The following is a 20551-nucleotide window of genomic DNA, read 5'->3' on the forward strand; positions in this document are numbered from 1 at the left end:
TCTGCTTGAAGCCCCAGTGGCCCCAGGGTCTCCCCCATGTGACATCCAACACTGCTGTTTACATCTTTAGTGGTTGTCTCTGTGAGGACAGGGTTTATGTTGTTTTGTTCACTGCTTACGTCCCCATCTCAGAGCACAATCCTGACCATAGACTGAGTGCTCAGTTAGTAAACATGTGTTCAATGCACGATGAATGCACACACATTTTTAGGATGGCAACTTGGTTATATGTATCAGAAGTTCTTGATTCTCCTCAGAGACTCATCCCAAGGAAATAGTAATGGATGCATGTTCAGGACAGTGTGGTTTATGCTAAGAGAAATTCAGAAACAACTGAAATGTCAAACAATAGAGTCTTGTCTAAATAAATTATGGTATCATCTTTGAATGGCTATTATGCAACCATTAAAAACAATGGTTATAATAAAATTATCACATTTTGGTAATTCTACACTTGCAGTGTGTATATGTATAAATGTATATGCAAAGAAAAGAGATCAGAAAAATGGGCACTTGTATGTTAATTGTGGCTCTCTTCAGGTGGAAAGTTTCGGTCCATCCTTATTATCTTATTTCTCTTTCTTTTATTTTCTCAGTGTTCCAAAATGACGTATTTTTCTTTCCTTGTAAGAGTAAAGCAATAATAACAAAAAACGTATTAACAGTTTCTGAGCATGTGCTCTAGAAAGTTGGCTGACAGAATTCAGACTCATCAGTATACACCCATGCCCGGCCAGGGTCCCCCCAGTCTCCAAGGGAGAGTTATATCCAAGTGCTTACCCAGGGTACTTACGCAAGGATTTATAGCATCTACTGTCATTCCAACCTGCTCACCAAAACATGTGTTGGGTGGCAGTATATTAGGCCAGGTACAAGCAAGTCTTTGCTAAAGCATTCCTCCACTGATGCTCATACTGCCCTGGGCTAAGCCAACCCTACTGTCCCTTGTGCACACAACTACCAGAACTCAGATAGCCCTCACTGCTAACAGGAATTCAAAGGAAATAAAAACACCAACACTGGCCCATCCCACCTCTTAACAGCTATACCCACTGGCGTGCCACTGTTCGGCAGGTCTGTTGCTCTGGAACTACAGTTCACTCATCCTGAGTCATTTCAAGGTGGGTTGGCACGCATAGCCTCTACAAACTCCCCGAAGATTTGTAATGGGTCCAGGCATTTGGTACATGGGCTGAGACTACAGTGTGTCTTCTAAAGCCACGAAAATCAACTACCAGACCGTTCTTCCCGACTCTGTAGGGAGATATTTAAGAGGAAGGAGAAGGGGAAGATGATCATGATATTTCCTCAGCAGAAGGAATAACTGCCTCAGGTACCGTCACAGGTAAGAGAAGTGCCATGTCCAGCTTGAATCTCTCCTAAGACTACCATTGCTGCTTCCTCTCCAGCCTAATTTATCTATATATTTCACCTTGCCCTGACCTCAAGGAGTTCTAACTTGGTAACCCATTTTAAAAATTTTTTTAAGTCTGTGTCTTCTGTGAAAGCGCTTTTAACTCATCTTTTTTTTCTAAAGGATTCATTTTTAGAAAATGAAATTAGTGATAAAATTCCTAATGAAATGATTGCTTCTGTAAGTGATAGAAATGAAATGCCCTGACAAATCCTACAGGGTAATTGTTCCTTTGCTAATGTTTACCATCATTACCTATCCTGAATTTCACCCCCAAAACAGAGCAACACAATCTGATTAAGAAGGAACCATTTATAGTTACAAATTTCCTTCATCTTAGGTTGATCAAAGCACTCCACTGATGATAACTTGTTCTGATTCACTATAATTTTTGTGTAGCTCATTGTTATCAAACTGAGTGCTTTAATCCTCATAGTTTTGTTCTTTAAAAACTGAATTACAGGGCTTCCCTGGTGGCACAGTGGTTGAGAGCCCGCCTGCCAATGCAGGGGACACGGGTTCGTGCCCCGGTCCGGGAAGATCCCACATGCCGCGGAGCGGCTGGGCCCGTGAGCCATGGCCGCTGAGCCTGCACGTCCCGAGCCTGTGCTCCACAACGGGAGAGGCCACAACAGTGAGAGGTCCGCGTACTGCAAAATAAACAAACAAACAAACAAAAAAACTGAATTACAAGGGACTTCCCTGGTGGTCCAGTGGTTAAGATGCCACACTTCCAATGCGAGGGGTGCAGGTTCAAACCCTGGTCAGGGAACTAAAACCCCACATGCCGCAAGGCCAAAAAAAAAAAAAAAGAAAAAGAAAAAAAAGAAGTAATCATTTAAGGGAGGGAGACGCAAGAGGGAAGAGATATGGGAACATATGTATATGTATAACTGATTCACTTTGTTATAAAGCAGAAAGTAACACACCATTGTAAAGCAATTATACTCCAATAAAGATGTTAAAAAAAACCTGAATTACAAATTGGGGTATCATGCAGAAGTTGTTGAAGAATCTATTCCTTTCATACTCAGCTTCCAAGTTGATAATCCTTTTTGCCCGGGTTCTCATTACAATTCTCTTGACGGGGTCAGAGCTCCTGAAGACTTGCCCAAGGAAAGTATAACATAACATGGTTTAGGAAGGTAGAGGAGAGGAGAAGGGAGAGGAGGATACTAAATTAAAATCTGCTCTGAATGCCCTAAATATGGATTCCAAGTATTTTTAATAGAAAACGACTGACTCCTCTATGCAGACTCTAAAAAGATGTCTTCTCAGAATAAAAGACGAAAGTACAGAAATTTCCCCCCAACTTAACGTTACATACGTGTTTTCCTTGCAAACCCGATACGTGACTGCCTGGCTGCTGTCAGCCTGCTGCACACAAATTATGTTGTATCAGCTTCAAAGAAAGGGCTCATGATTTCTGTGTATTCACAATGCTCTCAGGGCAGTGCCCAGTACTCCAGGAGCTTGACTAAATAAACATTGAGTTGAAAAGTATAGACTAGAAAAATTACTTCTAGCCAACACAAATAAAAATAAGCATCCGGACTTCAGTGCATTTATTCTGCCCCTTACAAATCACCTGAGGTGATTCCATTTTCCTAAGTAATAAGCACACTTTCATCCCATGGCTCCAACTCTTTCTTAGAAATTGGCTGCCAATGCAGCTACACTTGGGAATTCTGAGTGATAATCAGGGAACTAGATTCTCCTTCTGGGCTGAAAGACAGTCATTAACTAATGTAGGACCACAGAACAACAAAGAGCTTCCTTATTGTCTTTCTGGGTTTCCTGACATAGCCTGGCCAGAGCTAGGAAATGCCTCAGTTTCCATCACATTTTGCTATTAAGTGAGCCCAGGTCAAGAACCACCCTTTGACACACTGATTACTAGTGTTCTAGAGAAATCTCCATAGTTGGGCACTTTGTGAATCTGCCCAATTCCCCAATTCTCAAATTCCTTCAGTCTCAAAAGATTTGGGACAGTAGCTACTAATATTGTTTTACTAATAATTTTATATTTATACAGTGATTTAAATATTTAAAAACCTTTCCAAAGGCACTGCCTAAGTTTGCTGGGTCTGCCTAACAAAGTAACACAGACTAGGCAACTTGAACAACAGAAATTTATTTTCTCACAATTCTGGCTGGTAGAAGTCCAAGATCAAAGTGTTGGCATGACTGGTTTCTTCTAAGACCCCTTGGCTTATAGATGGCCATTCTCATCTTATAGATGGTCTTCCCACTGTGTGCATCTGTGTTCTAATCTCCTTTTCTTATAAGGACAGCAGTCATATTGCATTAAGCCGCACCCATATGACCTCAGTTTAAGTTAATTACCTTTTTAAAGACATATTTCCAAATACAGTCACATTCTGAGGGACTGAAGGTTAGAACTTCAAAATATGAATTTTGGAAGGAGGGGACACAATTCAGCCCATGATAGGCATGATTTAATTTACAGACTATGAACCTAAAATTAAAAAAAAAAAAAAAAAAAACTGTATTACCAAGCTCACCAGCCGTTAGGTAGTGTGGCTAAAATTGGATCCCTGGGTCTCTGATTCCAAAGGCCATACTTTCTCCCTTACAATCTGCTGCCACTATGATGACTAACTTGTGTCTAACTGTTTAACATTTATAGACAACACATTACCTCATTGCATCACCTAAGGAAAGAAAATCAGATACTGCCCAAGGAACCATCTGGCCAAATCTGATACATCTCTACTTTGAAAAGCCTGGGGCAGGACAGGAAGTTCTTTTAGAATTCTCAGCAGCTTACTCTCTACCGACAGCCCTTCCCCACTAGCTAGACCTTAACACTGAGGATGCAGGAAGGGGTCACTGGACAAAAGCTTGCCTCTCAAATTTTTTTTCTAATTTTGGCTGCAGCTCAGAACCATTTTGTCCAAGGGATAAGGATGAAGATACATCAGCAATGTTGCTCCCAATTCACCTGAGTCAGACCTCAGGTACTAGCTAAGTCTGAGAGTAGATGGACAGATTAAAAGATGTGCAGGTGTTCCTGAGCCCCCTGTAGAGTCAGCCCAAGAGAAGAGAACCTGTTTCCATCATTCAAAGCACCTAAATAGCTCTTGTGTTTTAAATTCTGAGAGTACTATTTTTTGGAAGGTTAAAAAGTAAACAAGAGTATTTAAATGACTATTGACAGTTTCTTCTAAAAACAAACAAAGCAAGATTAAAGGTATGTTAGAAGACATACAGATGGCTAACAGGCACATGAGAAGATGCTCAACATTGCTAATCATTAAAGAAATGCAAATCAAAACCACAATGTGATGTTACCTCATACCTGTCAGAATGGACATCATTAAAAAGTCTACACTGATGGCGGGAACGTAAACTGCAGCCACTATAGAAAACAGTATGAAGGTTCCTCAAAAACCTAAAAGTAAAACTACCATATGATCCAGCAATTCCACTCCTGGGTATATATCTGGAAAAAAACTAAACTCTAATTGGTAAAGATACATGCACCCCAATGTTCATAGCAACATTATTTACAATAGCCAAGACATGGAAGCAACCCAAATGCCCATCAACAGACAAGTGGATAAAGAAGATGTGGCATGTATATCCAATGGACTATTATTCAGCCATGAAAAGAATGAAATTCTGCCATTTGCAGCAACATGGATGGACCTGGAGAATATTATGCTTAGTGAAATAAGTCAGACAGAGAAAGACAAATCCTGTATGATGTCACTTATATGTGGAACATAAAAGATAATACAAACAAATATATATAGAAAAATAAAAACAGGGTTATAGACATAGAAAACAAACCAGTGGTTACCAAAGGGGAGAGAGAAGGGGGGAGGGGCAAGTTAGGGGTATGGGATTGAGAGATACAAACTACTATGTATAAAATAAATAAGCAACAAGAATATATTGTATAGAACAGGGAATTATAGCCATTGTCTTGTAATAACTTTTAATGGAGTATATAATCTGCAAAAATGCTGAGTCACTATGCTGTACACCTAAAACTATTATAGTATTGTAAATCAACTCTATTTCAATTAAAAAAAAAAAGATTAACAAGTGGGTTGCTAGTGACTCTGTTTGGTACACAGAAAACTTTTGTTCTATGTGTGTCTACATGAAGTCAGGAGACCTGAATTCAAGTACCCTGTACTAACATTAGTGAGGAAATCAGGAGATCTCTCCGGGCCTCAATTCTCTCATTTGTAAAATGCAGGCTGGACTTTTTGTAGCCCTAACTTTTTATGTACAAACTCAGCATTTGTCTTGTTTTTCAGCTTTGTCTTCACCAACTCCTCAAAGACGAGGTTGGTGCAAAATGCAAAACCTAAAATGTCTTTCCCTAGTCCTGACTGAGCCAATATTATCCTGCTACTTCACCTGAATCTCCCATGTCACTCACTGGGGCAACGGGGAATGAGCTAGCAATGTGGGAGAAGGGATGAAGTCCTTTGGGAACAAGGACTAAGGTAGAAAGTGCTCATGCAAAATGCTCAGAGAAACCAGAACACTTACAGGGAGGGGATACCCAATTTCTGAAGGACACAAACCCAGGAGGAGCCAGGAGCAACAACTTCCAGGTGTGGATCCACAAATTCATAACAAGGAAAATACAAACAAGCTAAAGCAGGTTGGGATTAAAAGGATAAGGGCAGAGGAGGTGTAGCATGGAGGGCGTGCCCAACTGAGTGGAGCGGGTGTGGCACGCAGAGGGCACACCACTGTTTTCTTTGCTAGAGCATCTCCTGTTCCTAAGCTTTTCTAGAAATGTGACACTCCCTCATCAAGAGGTCGATTTTCCTTCCTCTCCCCTTGAATCAGGGCAGGTTCGTGACTTACTGGTGGCCAGCAGAACACAGTAGAAATGACACTGAATGATGTCTGAGACTATGTCATAAACATTGATGCACCTTGCTCGCCGGAGCTCTGGCAGTAGCCTGAGCCTCCAGGTAAGCTGTCCAACTGCCTTGAAACTGCTATGCGGTGAAGAAGCCCAAACTGGCCCATGTGGAAAGACTGCATGAAGCAGCACTGGAGCTGCATCATGAAGAGAGATTGCCCAGCCACTGCTCAGCTGCTCCTGGCCTCCTGTTACAGCTCCAACCACGGTCTGGATGCAGTAGCATGAGAGCTTCCAAACCAGCAGCACCCACTTGAGTGACTCCCGCATTCGCAACTCATAAAAGTTATGAGAGATGATAAAAGGATTGTTGTTTAAGTCACTCAGTTTTGGAGTGATTTATTATGTAGCAACGGAAAACCTGTAACATCATTCTTTATTCCCCACCTCCACTCCCCAATTCTGCTTCCAATCTGAGTTCTTAAAGTTAGGTCTACAAATTCAGTTCTTTTCCTTCAATGTAAACATTTATATAAACTCAGGCATCCAGAGAAGCTGATCACAAGGTCTTAATGTTGTTTCTGCTCTCTTCATCAAGAAATAAATAACCCTAGTATGATAATTTTTCCTATTTATATGCAAATTGTTTAAGAGCTGAACTGCCCCAGTTGTTTACAATTGCTTCCATATTATCCCAAAACAATTCAAAATTCAAAACATGCAATAAAATCTGTGATTTATTGGTCTCACACTTGTTTCCTCTCAGACTCCATCTAACCAACCACGTTCCTTTGAATTTCTCATTTGGAGGAGGGGATGGCTTGCCCTTTTTTTTTTTTTTAAGTCTCTTCTTTTGTTCTTATCTTGGCTATTAAACAGGTTTATTTGCCAATTTGATAACTGACATCTAAAGGCATTCTTCATTCATTAATAAAATAATAATGGCTCATCGGTCTAGGAAAAATGCTGAGGAGAAGGGATCACATTTTATAACATTAGGGTCCATGTAGGTAGGTGAGCTAAGAGTGTTTATCAAATCTCTGAATACAGAAAGATGCTCTTAGTAGCTAATTTTAAGATGAAGAAGTTGTTGCTTATTCTAATTGCTCTCTAGAAAGTGACAGCATGTGATTAATAAGGGAAGAAGCGGAGGTGGGTTTTCAGTGTGACTCCTCCCTATGACACGCCCAATCTCATTTTCTGTAAAGTCAACTGAAATTATAAGAAAAAAAAAAAATCACACCATTTAAACCGGTCCACATTAGCTCTTTATAACTCAGAGAAGCATGACCATTTAATGCAGTATTTTCAGCATCAAAAAAATCCCCACCTTCCAAAAATGTTCATTTACCCTTGAAATTGTTTTTGCTGTCACCACATGACGAATCCCGAAGCAAGGCTTGAATATATTGTTGAGTCAGTGTTGATTTAAACTTAGATTGACCTCCCACATAGCCACCGTCTCTGAGTTGTTGCCAGAACTGAAAGAAACTTGAGGGAAGTGATCAGAATTCCCCTCAAAGAACTAATCTTCCCTCTGCCCAAATTGCCCTAATGTAGAAAAACTCAGTCCCTCCTCCACAGAATGTGAAATAATTTGGCTTACAATGACACATCAAAGGTATTGCTAAGGGAACATTTTCTAATTTTTAGAACTCGTTTTACTTCTATCAAATGCATAATTCTACAATAAGGAAAGGCCTAAGTTATGTCTTACTCTGCTTGGGATCTTCTCCCTTGGCCTCAGCATTTGGGGCTGGAGATACTATTTGTGGAATGAGGCTGAGGAAATGAGCCAAAATGAATTTCAGGCTTGCCAGAGCTTACAATCTTAATGCAAATTCAACAATTAGCAATGCCTCAGCTGTGAAAGCTGGAAAAAATTCCGCATATCAGATGGTGAGAGAGGCTGGTGGGGAGAAGCACTTCCATTTTACTCTTGTCATCCTGTTATCTCCTAATTCAACGCATAGCCTTGAAAGCAGACCTGGGCCCTATGGGTTATAAACTCACTCAGATAGTTCCAGAAAGGTAACAACCTTACTAGTCCAAACTAGAACTGTAAATTTGTAAAAAGGCTAAGTAGGGAAAGAATTTAAAAAAATAAGAAACACTGTATTATCAGCTTCAAAAAAACCCCTAGGTTAACGGGTATCACGGAAGGCTAAGAGGATCCAACTACATGATGATTCTTAAAAGAATAAACAGCTCTAATGTATCCTTGTCAATCTGAACCATTTAGCAAGTGTCCTTCTGTAACAAGGCATTTTTTGTTCGTTTGTTTGTTTCTTGAGATGTTTGAGGCAGGCAGAAAAAAAACACACACACATTACACACTCTGGGGTCATTTAGAAACCCAAGAACATTGGGTTTCCTTTCCGTCATTTCCTCGCATCAGTCTTTTTCTAAAGAGAAGAAAAAATTGGAGCTGTGGATGTGCATGCGAATGTTTCCACCAGTCCCACTGGAAAGGATACAATGATACAGCCAGGTGAAGGAAAAGACCTGAAATTCTAAGGACTTCACGTGCTAAACACACAATTATTCATTCCTTGTGGGGTTTCCCCCCAACTCTTTTCTTCCTATTTCCATTGCCAATCATTATTGATGATGCAAACTTTGTGACCATGCCCAAAGCTAAGAACCGCATTCCACTGCAACCTGTCAATCAATTACACTGCAACCACCCTGGGAAGAAATCTTGCTATTTCCCTCAAATATTTCCCTTCATGAATTCTCCTAACTCCTATCCATCAACATAGGCCCAGCTCCTATTAAACTCTGTTCTTCTGAATGTCAGTCAAGCAAGGTCAGTATTTTTTAATAAAAATGCCCCCAATTTTTCTCTATCAAACATCTATTCAGCATGTATCTTACTTTGGATTCCTTCCAAAGCAAAGCCTGGGAAAAAATCTGAGTACAAGTAGTTTATTTGGGAAGTGATCCCAGGAAGCAGGGTGTAACTCAGGGGATGCAAGCCAAGGAAGGGAGGAAAACAAATGAAGGGTGTACCAGTAAATGAGTTACCACCGTGGGCAGCTATGCCTCAGTCCTGCTGGAAGCTTCTGAAATACTGCATCTCACATCCCAGAACTGTCCCACCAAGGACCATTTAGCCATTAACTCATATCCCTCATTGTTTGAAGGTTACTCTGAGACTTTCCTCAACTCTCCAGAGCTTCTGGCCTGCACGGTGCATAGGCAGGACACACTCCGGTGGTCAGAGAACACCCTCTGGCAGAAAGAGCCAGATGCTTGAGGGAGAAAGTCCTCAGTGTGGTCAGGGGCCACCCACCAAAGACGCAGGTGACCTTCGAGAGGGTGAGAGATGTTGATGCGGCTCCAGCTATGGTGCCCGCTGCAGCAGGTGCCTGAATTCCACCAAATGCTCAGCTATGCACACAGTAGGGAGTTTTGTTTCCCAAATGAGTATTCAAATATCCTCTCCTTTTATGCTCTAACTTAATTACGATCCTTACTTGTATCCTTTCCCAGATACAACCTTTAACCTAGTCATTCATTTACACGTATTTTCATCTGTACATAGAGCTTCCTATCTCCACTCTGCAAACACTTGTTTTGAACCCAATTATCTCAGTGCTCGGCTCTCTCTTATGCACTGTCAAGGCAATTTACTTCAAATGAGCAAAGAGCTCCAGCTCATGGCCCTTGCTTTTGAATCTTGAAAAAGAAACTAGGATATCTTTCTCAACCAGAGGGATATATCTAGGGGTGTTTTTCAGTAGTTTAAAAAATGTTTATTTCAGATTCACATTATTTTCTATATCTTCTATTTACATAAGTAAAAATGAAACGTGTCCCTTTGTATATTAGCCTCTTATTCATCAGCACATCTGAGGGCAAGAAATTTTATCACAGCAAATTCTGTTGGTTTTATATTTAAAACACAACTGGCACTTTGTGAAAGAGCTTATAGTAAAGGCCACACAGAATTAGAGAAAAAATTAAGCATTCCCCCAAAATGTGAACTATTATCTTAAAACTCATTTTATCTTCCACATTAGATACTATCTATTGAATTTTCTTTTTTCTACCACATCATCCCCTTCTTATAACCCAGGATGGTTTACTAACCCCAGTTTTGGGCAACATACCACTGCATTGATCCCCAAAAGATTTTTCCACCCAATGGTGACTTTTTCAATGTTACTATCATTACCAAGAATTTTGAGGTGTAGACATATGTGTCAGGGATTTGGAAACATCATTTCTCACTTTCTGTCATGCCCAAAGTACCACATATTCTTAAAGGTAGGAGAAATAGCCTTAAGGCTTTTGATGGGAGCATACTGTGGTGTCTCCTGTCTCACTCATGTTTGTAATGAACCTGCTTTTGGATTGCTGGCAATAAAAGGCACATAATCCTTAAGGAGGTCTCTCAGAGAAGCTCTACTAATTTACGTGGCAGGACTCAATCTCATGTAAAGGTTTAATGAGAACCTCATGAAGTATAAGTGTGGCTGGCATGTGTTACAGAAGGTAGCTCAGGAAAAGCAGAGGAAAACCTTACGTGCAGAACCTATATCCAGACTTTTTTAACTGACAAGGATGTCCCTAACAGAGAATGAGGGAAAAGAGCAACAACAACAAAAAAGACGAGCGCAGCAAATATTGATCCATTATGTACTTCCTGGTTATTGTAATAGCCTCTGAATGTTCCCCAAAAGGAAAGCACCACATGGATAATTTATGTGCCTATTGAAGGTAATCTTCCAAGCATGAATGGCTGAAGGATTATAATTTCTTTCCCCCAGTCATCATAGGTCTCCCAGAGGTCATACAAATAACCAGCATCCTTTCATCCTAAACAGTACCCAGCCAAGGTTGAGATACGAGCCTATTAAAATCCGGTTTAAAAAAGAATTTTATTTTGCCCATGATGTCGTTCATTAATTGCTGACTGCCTTTTAAAACCTTCTGTGGAAGACAAAGAGGCCTTCAAATCCTTTCTCGGAGAATTAAAGCTTTCATTTAAGGATTCCAGATGGGCTGTATTTTAAGTATTAAAGTTCAAATACTTTAACCACCAACAGATGTAAGGAATTTTACCCAGTTACGTTGCACAATTGCCACCCAGTAGTTCTTCAATCCTGGCCAAATTGAGCATCAATTTAAACTAGATTTAATCATGGGACCCTTGACAATCACAACACAAGATATTAGGGAGTTTAGGAAATGGGTCTATTAAATGACAATTAAAGCTGTCAGCCTTCCAGAGCTTATTTTCAGTTCATTTGATCCCTAGTAGACAGTGGCATTTGACTGCTGTAAACAAAGAGGTCTGCTTGAAAGTGCACGCTGAGATCGGGGGGCTGGTGGTTAGAGCCCTGGTGATGGTGTGTGTTCAACTTTCAGGCTAACTCCAGCTGTTCCTCAGACCAAGTGACTTCAAAATCACTTCCTATGCAGCCATTTAAGTCCTCCTGAAAGTCCTGAGAGCCTGAGGAGTGACTGGCTTTTCCTTTTTGTGTAAAGTCTCATGGAAATTCTTCAGGGTCAGGTGCTCTCAATCTGGCTCATACTAAATAGTGCTTTTCACCTAGAATATGCGTGAAATTGACTATTGAAAGTCTTAGATTATCCACACCCTTTGATACAGTATTTTTACTTTCAGGGATTTATCCTAAAGAAACAGATATCTGCACAAAGATTTATGAACAAGCATGCTTGCTGCAGAATGATACGCGGCTAAAACATAAAGCAAGTTTGGTTTTTGCTGTTCTTCCCACCCCATTCTCCTTAACCCTCCTCATATGCCAGACCACCTTTTTCTACCTTGAAAACCTCTTCAGTGCCACTTCCTCCCAGGCATTTGCTTAAAGAGCTGTGACCTCCACCAGCCAGAAGTTTCCAAGACCTGGGTCTTTCTCCATCAAGACAGGAATAAAGACACAGACCTACTAGAGAATGGACTTGAGGATATGGGGAGGGGGAAGGGTAAGCTGTGACAAAGCGAGAGAGAGGCATGGACATATGTATACTACCAAACGTAAGGTAGATAGCTAGTGGGAAGCAGCCACATAGCACAGGGAGATCAACTTGGTGCTTTGTGACCACCTAGAGGGGTGGGATAGAGAGGGTGGGAGGGAGGGAGACACAAGAGGGAAGAGATATGGGAACATATGAATATGTGTAACTGATTCACTTTGTTATAAAGCAGAAACTAACACACCACTGTAAAGCAATTATAGTCTAATAAAGAAGTAAAAACAAAAAAAAACACCTATACATCTCCCATGCCCTGCAGTCGGCCAGGCTAGAAAATCAGATACATTTTTCCTTCTGAGGTGTTAATGGATTAACATTACTCTCTACTATGCAGTACTTTATATTTTAAAATGAGATCCCGAAGACAATGCTATCAACTCAAAATGGGATTATACTGGGAATTTCAGAATCCAAGTAAACCCAGTAGTTAGTATGATTTAAAATTCTGTTTCCAATATATTTTCAGTACATGTACATGTGTGTGTATGTGTCTTAGTTTATCCATTTTGTTTTATTATGAAAAGATATTCATGATTATAGAAAGTGTAGGAAACAAGAAAAAGTAAAAGGAAGACGAAATTCATCCATATTCCCTATCATGCTGAAATGACATTTTTAACATTCTATTGTGTTTCTTCCCAATCATAGTAATATGCACTAATTTATTTTCTGGAGTCATGATAACTGTGTGTGTACAATTTTTGCGTTCTTTTTTCAATTTGCTATTTATTTGAAAAATGTCAAAATAGCTTTCCCAAGAAGGCCGTCAATGGGGCCATACTTTACAGTAGTTCACCCTTTTCTTCACTCATTATTTTTCCTGCTAAGAGTACTTTAAAAACTTGGTTAATCTTCCTGGGTTTCTTATTTACTACAACCTCTACATTAAATTGGAAGCCTTTACCATATCTAGCTGGTAAGTAAATTTCCCAAGATGAAAGCACTCAAACTCAGTTCTGGAACAGGGAAAAGGACTGGTATGTATTAAAACAAAGTGAGTGCAGCCTTGGCAGGAAGTCAGGGTCACAGTCTGCAGTCAGTTGGGGTGCGAGGCTCCATGGCCCCAGCTCCCCTCCTGTGGCTGTTCAGGGGAGTGGGCAGCTGCCCTCACAAGACCCGGCCTCTGCTCCCCAGCTGCTATAAGGCATTTCTGGAGGTACCTATGGTAACATCCAAGAGGGACAAACACTGTTCTCACATGCCCTGAGGAAAGCTCATTCCTACGACCAAAAAATACCTTCCTCTGCTCCCTCCAACCCCCTCTCCTCACTCAACTCAGCCACACATACTTCCTTGGCTCACAGACAGAATGTGTAGGGAGACGGGGACTCATAGTCGTTTATGATCTGGGTAGCACATTCACATCACTACTTGGGCTATTTTTGTCTAGTGTTGCCACTCACCAAGTGGCAAATGCTATATAATCCTACTTGGTAAACGACAATCACTCTTATTACAGCTTCAGATTAAATAGGAAAACTACAGCCAAATTTCTTTAAGGAAATAAGGTGGGGGGATCTAACATTGTTAGAGTCAGACCAATTAGTCATACTTTTTGAATAATGTTCAAAGAGAACATTAAAAGGAGGAAGTGATGAGAAGGGGTGGGGAGAATTATGTAGACCACAGTTGGTTTGAGTATTTCATTTGTAAATAGCATGTCATTTTACTAATGCAGTTGAATTACTTAACCACTCTATAAATGTTGGTTTATATTCAATTTAAACATGTTATAAAGAGCTTTTAGCTCTTTTCGAGCAAGCAAGACAGCCCTGTCTATTAATAAACACTTAGGTGGAGTATCAGATTTCCAGGAACTAGAAATATGATTATCTACCCAGAGACTTGGAAGGAACTAAACTCACAATGTCTGATGATTGGCATGTTTGCTGTCTTTGACATGGGATACTGAGCACGTGGCATGGTGGAACACTAGGGGGAAAGGGCTCCTTTTCTCCACCAGCAACTGAATAATGTGCTGAATAATATTCCATTGTCTGGATATACCACAGTTTATCCATTCACCTATTGAAGGACATCTTGGTTGCTTTTAAGTTTTAATAATTATGAATAAAGCTTCTATAAACAGGTTTTTGTTAGACGCTAAGTTTTCAACTCCTTAGGTAAAAGGAGAACCAATATTGGATCACACGGTAAAGTATGTTTCATTTTCTAAGAAACCACCAGACTGCCTTCTAATGTGGCTGCACCATTTTGCATTCCCACCAGCAATAAATGTGAGTTCCTGTTGCCCACATCCTTGTCAGCTTTTGGTCTTATCAGCGTTCTGGATTTTGGCCATTCTAATAGGTGTATAGTGTTATCTCATTTTTGTTAAATTCAAATTTCCCTGATGACACATGGTGTGGAGCATCTTTTTATATCCTTATTTATCAACTACAGATAACAGGTGTCTGCTAAGGTCCTTGGCTCATTTTTTAATTGTTTGTTGCTGTTGTTGTTACTGTTGTTGAGCTTTAAGAGTTCTTTGCATATTTTGGATAAGATCCTTTATCCTTTTGCAAGTATTTTCTCTCAGTTTGGGCTTGTCTTCCCATTCTCTTGACACTGTCGTTCGCAAAGCAGAAATTTTTAATATTAATGAAATCTAGTTTATCAATTATTTCTTCATGGATTGTGCCTTAGTGTTGTATCTAAAAAGTCATTGCCATATTCAGGGTTATTTAGGTTTTCTCCTATGTTATCTTCTAGGAGTTTATAGTTTTGGGTTTTACATTTAGGGCTCTCATATATTTGGAGTTAATTTTGGGAATGGGTGTAATGTCTATGTCTAGATTCACTGTTTTGCAAGTGGATGTCCAGTTTTTCCAGCACCATTTATTGAAAAGACTATCTTTGCTCCATTGTATTACTTCTGCTCCTTTGTCAGAGGTCTCCTGACTATATTTCTGTGGGTCTATTTCTGGGTTTTCTCTTCTGTTCCATTGATCGATTTGTCAGTTCTTTCTCCAAAACCACACTGTCTTGATTACTTAAGCATTATAGTAGATTTGAAGTCAGGTAGCGTAAGTCCTCCAACTTTGTTCTTCTTCAATATTATGTTGGCTATTCTGAGTCCTTTGCCTCTCTACGTATCTTTAGAACCAGTTTGTCAATATTCACCAAATAACTTGCTGGGATTTTGGCTGGGGTTACATTGAATCTATAGATCAAATTGAGAAGAAATGACGTTATAACAGTATTGAATCTTCCTATCCACGGTCATGGAGTATCACTGCACTTATTTAGTTCTTCTTTGATTTTATTCATCCACTAACACTTTTTGGTTGCAAAAACCCAAAGGTGTAAGTAAATATGATGGGAAACAATATGTTTATATAATCTTGAAGTATCTCTCCACAGCATACTTTTTAATTTCAAAGGGCAAAATAGTCCCTTTAAAGTGGCAGACACTATCTTAAGTGATCACAGTTAGCATCGCCGATAGTGAGACGTATCAACATTGTGATGCACCGAGAAGGACACAGTATCACTATTGTGATAGTCTTACTAAAATGCAGAATCTGAATTTGATATGAGGAAAACACAGACAACCACAAATTGAGGGACTTTTTACAAAATAACTGACTAGTATTCTTCAAAAGTCAGGAAAGATAAAGACTGAGAAACTGTCCCAGATTGGAGGAGACTAAGAAATCAGGACATCTAAATGTAATGTGTGATCCTGGACTGGATCCTAGGTCAGAAAAAGGATACTAGTGGCGCAACTGGAAAAATTTTAGTAAGGTCTGTAGATTAGTTAAGAGTATCCTATGTTACTTTCCTGGTTCCAATCATTATACTAAGATTACATAAGATGTTACCATTTGAGGAAGCCAGGTAAAGGGTATATTGAAATTCTTTGTACTGTTTTACTTTTAAGTCTAGAACTCTTTCAAAGGAACAGTTAAATTTTTTAATTTAAAAAAAAATCTGAAAATCTAGATATTGGATATCAGTGAAATCTGTGAGCATTGATGCATTTCTGAGAAAAAGAAAATGGAGATTTCAAAGTTGCCTGCATTTACATGAGATCAGTGGATAACTTGAGCATCTTGGCATTTTAATTAAAGAGAGAATGAGATCCACAGAGGCAGAAAGACAGACAGTGAAAGACATCCCACGTTGGTATGTCTGCATTGACAAAGCATTTCAAAGAGAACCAGGGCTTCCACTTGGAGTCACACCAAGGAGGTGATGACTGTCCTTGTCACAGCCATGTCTGTGCTAGAGAATCAAAGGCAGGCTTTTCTCTGATTGGTTGGGTCAGGCTGCTAATGAGGCAAAGGTCATGGATTGGATCCGCTCTCAGGGCCTGTGAGTGTCACTCTGTCTCTTGACACTTCTCTGATCACAGGGAGCCAGGTGTGACAGCTCAACTGCACCAGCACGAGGCTGGCTCTACTGTGGGGAAATAATGAAAACACACACCCTCCCTAAGGTCACCTTTAAACACAATGGACATACTTGAATAGAACCCCTGTTATCTAAATATGCTTCTAAAAATATCTGCACCAGGAAGGGGGTCCCTTATTAGATTCTCTTTCCCATATTAAACCTATAATTGGGAGACCCGCAAGGGTGAAGCTGATTGGCCTCTGATGCAATCTGCAGACACACAAATTCTTGTTACCTCTTTAGCAGAAGTATGTGCTGGCTTTAAAGGCATGCACTCTGACCTGATATCACTTAGGCAGCCACCAAAGCACATAAAGAACGAGGATGCTCACCTCGCTCCTCACAGTTAGACATCTTTCGGTTTTCATGTTCCAAACATTATTGAGAAGGGGCTTCTAACAGCATGACTTTTCCTGAGTCTCCTGTGTTTATTAGGAGAGCTTTCCTGATGTACTTAGGATTCCAAACTGGAAGGTAAGCATGAAGGTGGAAAATTCTCAGTTCCAAGTATAAGTATGTCTTATAAAAGCAGTTAAGGAATTAGAACAGATTTAAACATATGATTAAAATTTGAAATCATAAACCCAGCAATTTGAAAGTAAATTTACTTGTGTGGTAAAAGTTTAAAAAAATCAAAGTTAGTGGGCTTCAGTCTCTTCCACCTACAGTTAGAAGAATTAAAACTATACTATGTGAAAAGTTATCCCCTTGAGATTCTTTAAATGTGAGAGTTTGTAAACATAAAATGGCCTGGTAACAAGGAAGTGCATTTGAATGGCAGTGCTTCCCCACTCCAGCCCTTTCTCCACTGAGCTATGGATCTTCAGGTCCTCCCAGCACTTACTGGACAAGGTGAGGTTTGGAAATAAGCAAACAAACCAAAAAAAAAAAAAACAACAATTCTTTTAAATCCCTTTTGCTTCTCCTAATACCAGTGTACTCAGTAGATGGCAGGAAAATGAGCTGTTTCACTAGGTTGAGACTTGTCCAAAGTGCCTCGTGATAACAGAAATAAAATAAAAACTAGAAACACATTCTCCATCTAAAATTTGTGAAACCACAGTCCACCTGCACTGGGTAGAGCTGAGGACAGCTACAGAAATCAATGTTAGAAAAAACAACAACTGTGGAACAGAAGGAGTAAAATCCCTCAAGACTCTAGAACCACTGGGTTGTAAATATTCTTAAAGCCAGGCTTATAAGACAAAGATGCCAGCCCATACTATGCTAAAATGGTCGTGTCATCTTTAGATGAAGCAATTCCCATTTGGCCACTCCATCCTCTGTTTTCCCACAGGCAGACCTGAACAGACATCCTTGTGTTCCTTTTTATAGACTTTTGCTGTCCAAAGAACAGACTAATTTTACATTTCTATTGCCTGGTTCCTTTACCAGTATACCAAACATAAGGAACAAATAGTTCGAATTATAGTTCTCTCTGGAAATATTTATAGAAGTTTATCTCACCATACATATACATTTTGCAAGGAAAGGTGGGAGAAAAAAAATTACCTACAACAAACTGGTCCATGAAATAAGATATACTACTGCCTCTGAGAAAAGCACAGAATATGTTAAAGAAAAAAATTTTCATGACACTGTTAAAAAAACGGTGAGGTAGATTTTACTTACGACCTTTTCAGTAGGTGTAAGGATCACTGCAGTGGGATTCTGCAGTAGGAGAGAGTGATCTGGCTCAAGTCAGAATAGAACAAGGAAAAGTAGGGATTTTACAGCCAAGGAGTGGAGTGTGGGTGAGGGTCAGTAAATGGAGAATTACTAAGAGGGTAGTAAGCTTATTGCTAAACTGACCTAACAGGATTCTTGCTAAAGGAAGGCCAGGGTGATCAGATATTACCTGGGGGAAGGGGGTGGGGAGTGAGGAACCCAATCAGATATAAAGGATGATCGGATAGTGAGGATGGGGGATTCTGGCTAAACCAACTTAGCAGGACTCTTGCTAAAACTGGGCGATGCAAAGGCAAACACAGCATCCCCAAAGTTGAGGCCTGGCTGGGAAGAAGATTCAGAGGAGCCTGACCAAAGTTTGGTCAAGGAGAGACACTTTGTCGATAACGGGAAGTTACCTCCTAGTGAGGACCTGGGCTCCCGGCACTGCAGGCTGAGCCATGAGGACACATGTGGAGGCCCAACTACTGCTTGGAAGACAGAAAAGCAGTGAGGAGCCTCGTTCAGGGACTGCACGAACCCCTCCGAATAACTCACTTGACCTCTTTTTTGTATATGCTTGTACTGGGAAATCATGAAGAATTTCTTTTCACAGTTTATTCAGCACATGTGCACACATTATGTCATTTAAAGTAAAGCGTATGGTTATCGTTTTACAAGTGAGAAAGCTGACACTCAGAAGCTGAGGTGGAGACACGGCCTGACCTGCAGAACCGTCCCTCCACTCCCCTCTCCCGGAGGAGAGTCTGTGTCCGGTCAGCATCCTCCTTACCACAGGCACACACACCATCTGCTCAGTATTTTCGCCTTCTGTGTGTGCAGGTACCTTCGATCACCTCTCTTTTTCTCTCAAAATCCACAAAATGGACATTTGCCCAAAAGGCCCCTATCAATCTTACCAAAATATCACCTCAAACTGAATGCAAAGCATCCACTGCTTCCTAAATGATCATCTTAATAATTATAATGGCCCTGTTGGAGACAGAAGTGATTTTACAACTTTACTTTTAACCACGGGGACCAACCAGCTAAGGGCTCACATACAGACACAAGTACATATATTACATTCAAGCTTTGAGAAAACTCGAGAAGCATCGGGACTCCCTGATCAATTTGCAGTCTGAGTGTAACAACTCCATAATGTTCAAAACTCAGGGAACCACTACAGTCCATCCGAGGTTGGTTAAATCTGTGGATGCAAAACCTGTGGATACAGAGGGACGGCTATACTTCAAAATGAAAACACCTGAACAAACAGCAACTGAGAAAGAAAATTTCTCTACAACAGAAAATTTCTCTAACCCCCCCTTGTTTTAACGGAGCTTTCTGAGAAGTCAGCCTCCAGTGGGAGGGAGACAGAAGACTTACCCTCAGCACCTCGAGAATGTGAGAATTCTGCTGCCACGAACCCCCCTCCAGGGAGCTTCCAGCCAGGAAGGAGAATGACCATTAGCACCAGCACCTGGATGAGAAACGTGAAAATGTGTAACAAACCTTATCAGAGCCTCCAACACTTTAACCACCAACACCCCCTTACTATGCTGATTGTATATCAACCTTTACCCCTGGCTGTTCAGAGAGCTTCTCCTTAGAGAATGCTGCTGCATGCATGGGTAATAACATTTTCTCCTGTTAATCTGAAGAAAATTCCCGATTGTCAATTTATTTGCAGGCCCTGACCACTACCACTCAGACTTCAGTTAGTCGAGGAAAAGCTCTCCTGTCAGACCTCCAGCATAACCAAGCCACAGACCTGACCCTGCTTCCCCTCACCTCCAAGATTCCTGTTATGAGAGAAAAATAAACCCCAGTTTGTTTACTCCACTATTGGTTGGGTTTCCTGCACCTTAAAGCAGACAGGAGAGCTAGGAATTCACCCTGTTCATTCTTCTGAGTTAAGACACAAGGTAACTGCCTACCCCCTGCTCCCCATATGAGGGGAAAAGTCATAGTTCTGACTTGGGCCCCCAGAGAAGCGCAAAAGGAAGTATAGCAACATCTGATCAGATCTATGTTCCAACTCCTACACAACCCTAATGCAGATCAGCTTATCATCTTCTTTCTTTGAACAACCCATAGCAGCTCAGGATTAATCTGGTAAAATGTACAAGAGATTTTTAAAACACTGCCATGGCTTTCAAAAACTCCTTCACCTATTGTTCGGAAAATGTGCAGATTCAGGGAAA

This window comes from Phocoena phocoena, chromosome 18 (assembly GCF_963924675.1).
Source record: "Phocoena phocoena chromosome 18, mPhoPho1.1, whole genome shotgun sequence".
Classification (NCBI taxonomy): Eukaryota; Metazoa; Chordata; class Mammalia; order Artiodactyla; family Phocoenidae; genus Phocoena; species Phocoena phocoena.